This window comes from Lytechinus pictus, chromosome 18 (assembly GCF_037042905.1).
Source record: "Lytechinus pictus isolate F3 Inbred chromosome 18, Lp3.0, whole genome shotgun sequence".
In the NCBI taxonomy this organism is placed as follows: Eukaryota; Metazoa; Echinodermata; class Echinoidea; order Temnopleuroida; family Toxopneustidae; genus Lytechinus; species Lytechinus pictus.
The window spans coordinates 26035567-26046486 of record NC_087262.1 but is presented as its reverse complement, the minus strand read 5'-3'; positions in this window follow the sequence as shown (position 1 = coordinate 26046486).

Sequence of the window (10920 nt, the reverse complement as noted above, 5' to 3'; positions counted from 1 at the left end):
TATAAAATATTTTTAAATAAAGGAAAAACAATAAGTAAAGGATTAGTGAATAAATCACTTGATTAAATATTAGTTAATGAATAAATGAACTGATAACTAATATATCAATTGATTCATCAAAATCAATTTCTTATTATGAATAATGGAAGGAAATGAAGATAGATAAATAGATAGATATAATAAAAGAAATTGAAAAATAGAAACTAAACGGAAACAGAGTGGGAAAAGCAATAAATAATGAAAAAAAGAAAGCTAGAGTATACAAAACAAATGAACCAGAACGAAGAAAGAACGAAATATAATACAGGGGGAATGCTACTATACTGGTGTCAGCGAGATGGCGCTATTCCACTATTCTTCATGGTTGCTTTATTTGAGGTGAGTGATTTACATAGAGATACAAGTTTGCGTTATTAGTGTAGGGTGGCTATACTAGAGTTAGTTCGCTAATTTTAGGGTTCAACTACACAAGTGTAACCTTAACAAATTAACACAGAAGTCTCTCAGTTTAAGGTAAGGGTGGAACTGCCCAAGAGCACATGGCCTACTTTATTCCTCTCTCCTTTCCAAAATCATCTCACATAATCATTGACCAAATAGGAAATATTGTATCTGGGTGGACATGTATACAGTCTATCCACATCACATGAAACGTAGAACAAATTAATGACCAATCAGCAAAGAGTGTATAGTGTATCATGTGGGTGTATGCATGTACCCTGTAACCACATTACGTAATACAGTGCATTAATGAGTATGTTAGATTCAAATAAAAGGACAGTGTTCAATGTGTGTAACAGAGAATCAATGAAGCATCTAAACCAGGTCAACTCCATGTCTAAACAAAGAAGTGAAATTTAAAATGACTGAGCAGATGAACTGAATTGCATCAAACATTCCAACTTGTTTATAGAAAGTTCTCTGACCTATATAATACTAAACTGCATCTAACCTGTACATGTATGTAAATACAAAATTCTCTGACCTATAAGTAAATAATATCTCTATGGTGATTTATTTCTAATTTAAATTATTGAGAGGAGTGTGATATGTTCTTGATGACTTTGAGATTAATCATTAGATTGTTATTATAATTGAACTAAATCATTTAATCACCCAGACACCGAAAGGCCTTATATTGCAAAAATTCTATTAAAAGTTTGTTCACGTTGACAAGAATCTGTTGCATTTTATTTAGTCATTGTCATATCAAAGATGAGGTAGTATGTGCATCCTGAGCCAGAAAGGAAGCATGAAATAAAGATATGAATAGATAAAAAAAAGATAGATAAATCGATAAAAAGAGAAAAAGGAAGGAAAAGGGAAGAAAGTAATTGAAAATTAATAATCTAATAATTGAAAATTGAAATGTATTAAAGAATATTAGATAACAACGAACAAGATGTTTGTTTTGATAAAAAATCAACAATTAATGAGTAAATTAACTAATAATCAATATTTCAAGTGATTCATCAAAATCAATTACTTATGAATAATGGAGGTAAAGGGAAATAGATAATTAGATAGGCGGTTAGATAGATAGTTAAATAGATCAATAGATAGATAGATATAGATAGAATGAGAGAAATTAAAAAATAGAAAGCAAACACAAACAGAGTGGGGAGAAGCAATTAAAAACAAATAATAAAAAAGAAAGCTAGAGTATACAAAACAAATGAACCAGAACGAAGAAAGAACGAAGTAAAACAAATAAGTAGGAAAAAAAACCTTTGAAAGATACGAAAAAAACAATGCTACCCCTGGTATCAGCAAGACGCAAGATGGCGCTAGTCTACTATTATTCATGGTGGTTTTACTTGAGGTGAGTGATTGCCTTAGAGATCTATTACTAGTTTGCGTTAAAAGTATATATATCTTTATGCATGGTTATTTATTTCTAATTTACATGATTGAGAGGAGTGTGATACGTTCTTGGTGACTTGAGTTTCAACATTTTATATACTTATTATTGAACTAAATCATCGAATCCCCCAGACACCGAAAGGCCCTATATTGCAAAATTCTAGTGGAAATGTTTTTATGTTGACAAGCCATGCTAGCCGTGCTAAAACCGGTGTAATATTAACATAATCATGTTAAGCGGGGCCCGCTGTGAGAACAATTTTAAGAACTAAAGTGGCTTCCCTGGGTAAAATATGACATCATTATTATTATTATTATTACTATTATTAAGAATCTGTGTCATTTTATCAAGTCAGTGTCATATTAATGATGAGGTAGTACATGCATCAAGAGATAGAAAGGAAGCATGAAATAAAGATATGAATAGAGAAAAAAAAGATGGATAGATCGATAAAAAAGAGAGAAAGGAAGGAAAAGGAAGAAAGTAATAAAAAATTGATAATCTAATAATTAAAAATCAAAATGAATTAAAGAACATTAGATAACAACAAACGATATGTTTGTTTCGATTAAAAATCAATTAAGGAGTAAATTAACTAATAATCAATATTTCAAGTGATTCATCAAAATCGATTACCTATGAATGAATAGTAGAGGGAAAGGGTGATATATAATTAGATAGGCGGTTAGATAGATAGATAGATAGATAGATAGATAGATAGATAGTTAAATAGATAGTTAAATAGATAGATATAGGTAGAATGAGAGAAATAAAAAAAAAGAAAGCAAACAGAAACAGAGTGGGGAAAAGCAATTGAAAATAAATAATGAAAAAGAAAGCTAGAGTATACAAAACAAATGAACCAGGACGAAGTAAAACAAATAAGAAGGAAAAAAAAACTTTGAAAGATGCGAAAAAAACAATGCTACTCCTGGTATCAGCAAGACGCGAGATGGCGCTAGTCCACTATTCTTCATGGTGGTTTTACTTGAGGTGAGTGATTGCCATAGAGATCTATTACTAGTTTGCGTTAAAAGTATATATATCTTTATGGTTATTTATTTCTAATTTACATGATTGAGAGGAGTGTGATACGTTCTTGGTGACTTGAGTTTCAACATTTTATATGCTTATTATTGAACTAAATCATCGAATCCCCCACACACCGAAAGGCCCTATATTGCCAAATTCTATTAAAAAGTATGTTCACGTTGACAAGAATCTGTTGCATTTTATTTAGTCATTGTCATATCAAAGATGAGGTAGTATGTGCATCCTGAGCAAGAAAGGAAGCATGAAATAAAGATATGAATAGAGAAAAAAAGATAGATAGATCGATCAAAAGAGAGAAAGGAATAAAAAATTGATAATCTAATAATTAAAAATGGAAATGTATTAAAAAATATTAGATAACAACGAACAAGATGTTTATTTTGTTTAAAAATCAATTAATGAGTAAATTAACTAATAATCAATATCTCAAGTGATTCATCAAAATCAATTACTTGTGAATAGTAGAGGGAAAGGGAGATAGATAATTAGATAGGCGGTTAGATAGATAGATAGATAGATAGATAGACAGATAGATAGATAGATAGATATAGGTAGAATGAGAGAAATTTAAAAAAAGAAAGCAAACAGAAACAGAGTGGGGGAAAGCAATTAAAAATAGATAATGAAAAAGAAAGCTAGAGTATACAAAACAAATGAACCAGAACGAAGAAAGAACGAAGTAAAACAAATAAGTAGGAAAAAAAACCTTTGAAAGATACGAAAAAAACGATGCTACCCCTGGTATCAGCAAGACGCAAGATGGCGCTAGTCCACTATTCTTCATGGTGGTTTTACTTGAGGTGATTGATTGCCATAGAGATCTATTACTAGTTTGCGTTAAAAGTATATATATCTTTATGCATGGTTATTTATTTCTAATTTACATGATTGAGAGGAGTGTGATACGTTCTTGGTGACTTGAGTTTCAACATTTTATATGCTTATTATTGAACTGAATCATCGAATCCCCCAGACACCGAAAGGCCCTATATTGCAAAATTCTAGTGGAAATGTGTTTATGTTGACAAGCCATGCTATCCGAGCTAAAACCGGTGTAATATTAACATAATCATGTTAAGCGGGGCCCGCTGTGAGAACAATTTTAAGAACTAAAGTGGCTTCCCTGGGTAGAATATGACGTCATTATTATTATTATTATTAAGAATCTGTGTCATTTTATCTAGTCAGTGTCATATTAAAGATGAAGTAGTATATGCATCAAGAGATAGAAAGGATGCATGAAATAAAGATAGAAATATCGATAAAAAGAGAGAAAGATTGGAAAATGGAAGAAAGTAATACAAAATTAATGAACTAATAATTAAAAAGTAAAGTTTATAAAATATTTTTAAATAAAGGAAAAACAATAAGTAAAGGATTAGTGAATAAATCACTTGATTAAATATTAGTTAATGAATAAATGAACTGATAACTAATATATCAATTGATTCATCAAAATCAATTTCTTATTATGAATAATGGAAGGAAATGAAGATAGATAAATAGATAGATATAATAAAAGAAATTGAAAAATAGAAACTAAACGGAAACAGAGTGGGAAAAGCAATAAATAATGAAAAAAAGAAAGCTAGAGTATACAAAACAAATGAACCAGAACGAAGAAAGAACGAAATATAATACAGGGGGAATGCTACTATACTGGTGTCAGCGAGATGGCGCTATTCCACTATTCTTCATGGTTGCTTTATTTGAGGTGAGTGATTTACATAGAGATACAAGTTTGCGTTATTAGTGTAGGGTGGCTATACTAGAGTTAGTTCGCTAATTTTAGGGTTCAACTACACAAGTGTAACCTTAACAAATTAACACAGAAGTCTCTCAGTTCAAGGTAAGGGTGGAACTGCCCAAGAGCACATGGCCTACTTTATTCCTCTCTCCTTTCCAAAATCATCTCACATAATCATTGACCAAATAGGAAATATTGTATCTGGGTGGACATGTATACAGTCTATCCACATCACATGAAACGTAGAACAAATTAATGACCAATCAGCAAAGAGTGTATAGTGTATCATGTGGGTGTATGCATGTACCCTGTAACCACATTACGTAATACAGTGCATTAATGAGTATGTTAGATTCAAATAAAAGGACAGTGTTCAATGTGTGTAACAGAGAATCAATGAAGCATCTAAACCAGGTCAACTCCATGTCTAAACAAAGAAGTGAAATTTAAAATGACTGAGCAGATGAACTGAATTGCATCAAACATTCCAACTTGTTTATAGAAAGTTCTCTGACCTATATAATACTAAACTGCATCTAACCTGTACATGTATGTAAATACAAAATTCTCTGACCTATAAGTAAATAATATCTCTATGGTGATTTATTTCTAATTTAAATTATTGAGAGGAGTGTGATATGTTCTTGATGACTTTGAGATTAATCATTAGATTGTTATTATAATTGAACTAAATCATTTAATCACCCAGACACCGAAAGGCCTTATATTGCAAAAATTCTATTAAAAGTATGTTCACGTTGACAAGAATCTGTTGCATTTTATTTAGTCATTGTCATATCAAAGATGAGGTAGTATGTGCATCCTGAGCCAGAAAGGAAGCATGAAATAAAGATATGAATAGATAAAAAAAAGATAGATAAATCGATAAAAAGAGAAAAAGGAAGGAAAAGGGAAGAAAGTAATAGAAAATTAATAATCTAATAATTGAAAATTGAAATGTATTAAAGAATTATATTAGATAACAACGAACAAGATGTTTGTTTTGATAAAAAATCAACAATTAATGAGTAAATTAACTAATAATCAATATTTCAAGTGATTCATCAAAATCAATTACTTATGAATAATAGAGGGAAAGGGAAATAGATAATTAGATAGGCGGTTAGATAGATAGATAGATAGTTAAATAGATCAATAGATAGATATAGATAGAATGAGAGAAATTAAAAAATAGAAAGCAAACACAAACAGAGTGGGGAAAAGCAATTAAAAACAAATAATAAAAAAGAAAGCTAGAGTATACAAAACAAATGAACCAGAACGAAGAAAGAACGAAGTAAAACAAATAAGAAAGAAAAAAAACCTTTGAAAGATACGAGAAAAAAAAAACGCTACTCCTGGTATCAGCAAGACGCGAGATGGCGCTAGTCCCCTATTCTTCATGGTGGTTTTACTTGAGGTGAGTGATTTCCATATACACATCTATTACTAGTTTGCGTTAAAAGTATATATATCTCTATGGTTATTTATTTCTAATTTACATGATTGAGAGGAGTGTGATACGTTCTTGGTGACTTGAGTTTCATCATTTTATTATGCTTATTATTGAACTAAATCATCGAATCCCCCAGACACCGAAAGGCCCTATATTGCAAAATTCTATTAAAAAGTATGTTCACGTTGACAATAATCTGTTGCATTTTATCTAGTCAGTGTTATATTTAAGATGAGGTAGTATGTGCATCTGGAGCAAGAAAGGGAGCGTGAAATAAATAGATGTATAGAGAAAAAAGAGAGAAAGATAGGAAAATGGAAGAAAGTAATAAAAAATTAATGAACTAATGATTAAAAAGTAAAGTTTTTGAAATATTATTAAATAAAGTAAAAAAACATTAGTAAAGGATTAGTGAATAAATCACTTGATTAAAAATCAGCTAATGAATAAATGAACTGATAATCAATAAATATTGATTCATCAAAATCAATTTCTTATTATGAATAATGGAAGGAAATGAAGATAGATAAATGGATAGATATTTTTAATAAATCAATAGATAGATAGATAGATAAATAGAAAGAAATTAAAAAATAGAAAATAAACGGAAACAGAGTGGGAAAAGCAATGAATAATGAAAAAAAGAAAAGCTAGAGTATACAAAACAAATAACCAGAACGAAGAAAGAACGAAGTTAAAACAAATAAGAAAGAAAAACCTTTGAAAGATACAGGGGGGAAATGCTACTATACTGGTGTCAGCAAGACGCGAGATGGTGCTATTCCACTATTCTTCATGGTTGCTTTACTTGAGGTGAGTGATTTACATAGAGATATAGTTTGCGTTATTAGTGTAGGGTGGCTATACTAGAGTTAGTTCGCTAATTTTAGGGTTCAACTACACAAGTGTAACCTTAACAAATTAACACAAAAGTCTCTTAGTTCAAGGTTAGGGTGGAACTGCCCAAGAGCACATGGCCTACTTTATTCCTCTCTCCTTTCCAAAATCATCTCACATAATTATTGACCAATTAGGAAATATTGTATCTGGGTGGACATACAGTCTATCCACATCACATGAAACGTAGAACAAATTAATGACCAATCAGCAAAGAGTGTATAGTGTATCATGTGGGTGTATGCATGTACCCTGTAACCACATTACGTAATACAGTGCATTAATGAGTATGTTAGATTCAAATAAAAGGACAGTGTTCAATGTGTGTAACAGAGAATCAATGAAGCATCTAAACCAGGTCAACTCCATGTCTAAACAAAGAAGTGAAATTTAAAAAGACTGAGCAGATGAACTGAATTGCATCAAACATTCCAACTTGTTTATAGAAAGTTCTCTGACCTATAGAATACTAAACTGCATCTAACCTGTACATGTATGTAAATACAAAATTCTCTGACCTAAAGTAAATAATATATCTATGGTAATTTATTTCTAATTTAAATGATTGAGAGGAGTGTGATATGTTCTGGATGACTTTGAATTTCATTATTGGATTAGAATTATAATTGAACAAAATCATCGAATCACTCAGACACCAAAAGGCCTTACATTGCAAAAGTCTAGTAATAATATTGACAAGAATCTGTTGCATTTTATCTAGCCATTGTCATATTAAAGATGAGGTAGTATATGTGCATCCTGAGCAAGAAAGGAAGCATGAAAGAAAGATATGTATAGAGAAAAAGAAGATAGAAAGATCGATAAAAATAGAAATAGAAAGAAAGAGGGGAGAATTTAATAAAAAATTGATGAACTAATGATTGAAAAGTAAAATTTATTAATTTTTGTAAAAAAGAACAAAATGTTTATTTAAAATATAATTGATTATAAATCAATTAATTTATGAATAAATGAACTGATAATCGATATCTCAAGTGATTAAAAAAAATCAAATTATTATGAAAGATGGAAGGAAAGGAAGATAGATAAATAGATAGATGGATGGATAGATAGATAGATAGATAGATAGATAGATAGATAGAATGAGAGAAATTGAAAAATAGAAAACAAACAGAGCGGGGGAAACCCAAACAAAAAATGAAAAAAGCAACAAAAAAAAAAAAAAAAAAGCTAGAGCATAATAAATAGATAAACCAGTAAAAATAAAGAAAGAATGAAGTAAAAACAAATAAGAAAGAAGAAGAAACCTTTGAAAGATATAAAAAAAATAATTGATTAAAAATCAATTAATAAATGAATATATTACTGATCAAAATCAATTACTTATTATGAATAATGGAATGAATGCATGGAAGGTAGAGAAATATTGATAGATTGTTTAATAGATAGATAGATAGATAGATAGATAGATAGATGGATGGTGTCAGCAAGACGCGAGATGACGCTATTCCACTCTTCTTCATGGTGACTTTACTTGAGGTGAGCGATTTATATTTGATTTACATGATTATGAGGGATGTGATATGTTCTAGATGACTTTGAATTTCATCATTGGATTAGAATTATAATTGAACCAAATCATCGAATCACTCAGACACCAAAAGACCTCACATTGGAAAAGTCTAGTAAAAAGTGTAATAATGTAGACAAGAATCTGTTGCATTTTATCTAGCCATCGTCATATCAAATATGAGGTAAAATTAATGTGCATCCGGAGCAAGAAAGGAGCATGAAATAAAGATATGAATAGAGAAAAAGAAGATAGAAAGATCGATAAAACAAGAGATAAAACGGAAAAGGGAAGAATTGAATAGAAAATTGAAAAACTAATAATTAAATAGTAAAATGTTTTAAAGAATATTTTATAAAAATGAAAAAAAAAATATTTGAAAAAATAAATGATTTAAAATCAATTAATTCATGATTGAATGAACTGATTATCTATATCTCAAGTGATTCATCAAAATCAACTACTTATTATGAAAAATGGAAGGAAAGGAATATAGATTAATAGAAAGTTAAATAGATGGATAGATTGATTGATTGATTGATTGATTGATTGATTGATTGATTGATTGATTGATAGATAGATAGGTAGAATGAGAGAAATTGAAAAATAGATAACAAGCAGAAACAGAGTGGGGGAAATCCAAACAAAAAATGAAAAAGCAACAAAAACAAAAATAGCAAAGCTAGAGCATACATAATAAATAAACCAGTTATAATAAAAAAGAACGAAGTAAAAACAAATAAGAAAAAGAAAACCTTTGAAAGATATGAAAAAACAATTGACTAAAAATCAATTAATAAATGAATATATTACTGATCAAAATCAATTACTTATTATGAATAATGGAAGGTAGAGAAATTGATAGATTGTTTAATCGATAGATAGATAGATAGATAGACAGACAGATAAATATTGATTTTTAATCAATTGATTTATTCAATAATCCTTTTCTTTTTGCTTATTCATTTTGTTTATTAGTCAGTGCCATATCAAACATGAGGTAGTATGTGCATCATGAGCAAGAAAGTGAGCATGAAATAAATATATGAATAGAGAAAGAAAAAGATAGAAAGATCGATAAAAAGAGAGAAAAAATGAAAAGGTAAGAAAGTAATAGGAAAATTAGTAACCAAGTACTTAAAAAGTAGAATGAATAAACAAATTGAAGCAATATGTAAAGGATTATTGAATAAATCAATTGATCTTTATATCTGATCTTTATATCTGTCTAGCCATCTATTTACGTATCTATCTTCCTTTCTTTCCATTATTCATAATAAGTAATTAGTATTGATGAATCAATTGATGTATCGATTATCAGATTATTTATTCATTAATTAAATTTTATTTATTTGTTCATTTTTATCTATTTTTTTAACATTTTATTTTGTAATGATTAGTTTATGAATTTATTATTTCACTCTTCCCTTTTCCTTTCTTCCTCTCTTTTTATCGATCTTTCTATCTTTTTTTTCTATATACACATCTTTATTTTAATGCTTTCTCTCTTGCTCCGGATGCACATTAAATTCCTTCAGTTTTGATATGACACTGACTAGATAAAATGACACAGATTCTTGTCAACATTATTACATTTTCTACTATAATTTTCCAATATAAGGCATTTCGGTATCTGAGTGATTCGATGATTTAGTTAGTTCAATTTATAATTATAATAAAACGATAAAACTCAAAGTAATCAAGAGCATATCACACTCCTCTCAATCGTGTAAATTAGAAATAAATCGCTCACCTCAAGAAAAGCCACCATGAAGAATAGTGGAATAGCGCCATCTTGCGTCTTGCTGACACCAGTAGTAGCATTGTTTTTTCCTATCTGTCTTTTTTTTTCTTTTTTTTCCTTTTGCTGGTTTAATTATATCATACGCTCTAGCTTTCTTTCGTTTTTTTGCTTTGATCATATCAATCGTAACTCTATGGAAATCCATCAGTGTCATAATTCTTTCGACAGGAAATTTGCAAAATGTCCTTTGTAAACAAAGCAGAACACACTAAATTGTCAAGAAATCAATAAATTTATGGACATACATTATTTTTATCTCAAATTCTTTTGGAACTAATATGCATTTTATATGTTGACTTTGCTGGATTTCCAAAGTTGCGATTGATCGGATCAATCGCAACCTTTGTAAGACGGGCCCCAGATTTACTTCACCCGAAGTACTTTGAAGTTATCAACCATGAAGAAAAGAGGAATAGCGCCATCTATTGTCTTATCGACAACACATTCCCACTCCCCATGCTCCCTCTTTAATTTCCAAGGAGTTTTAGTAAAAGAGAACCATCAACACATTCATTTTAAGCAACTTTGATGCCGCAAGAATAAAATATATTTGACACGTTCTTCATTT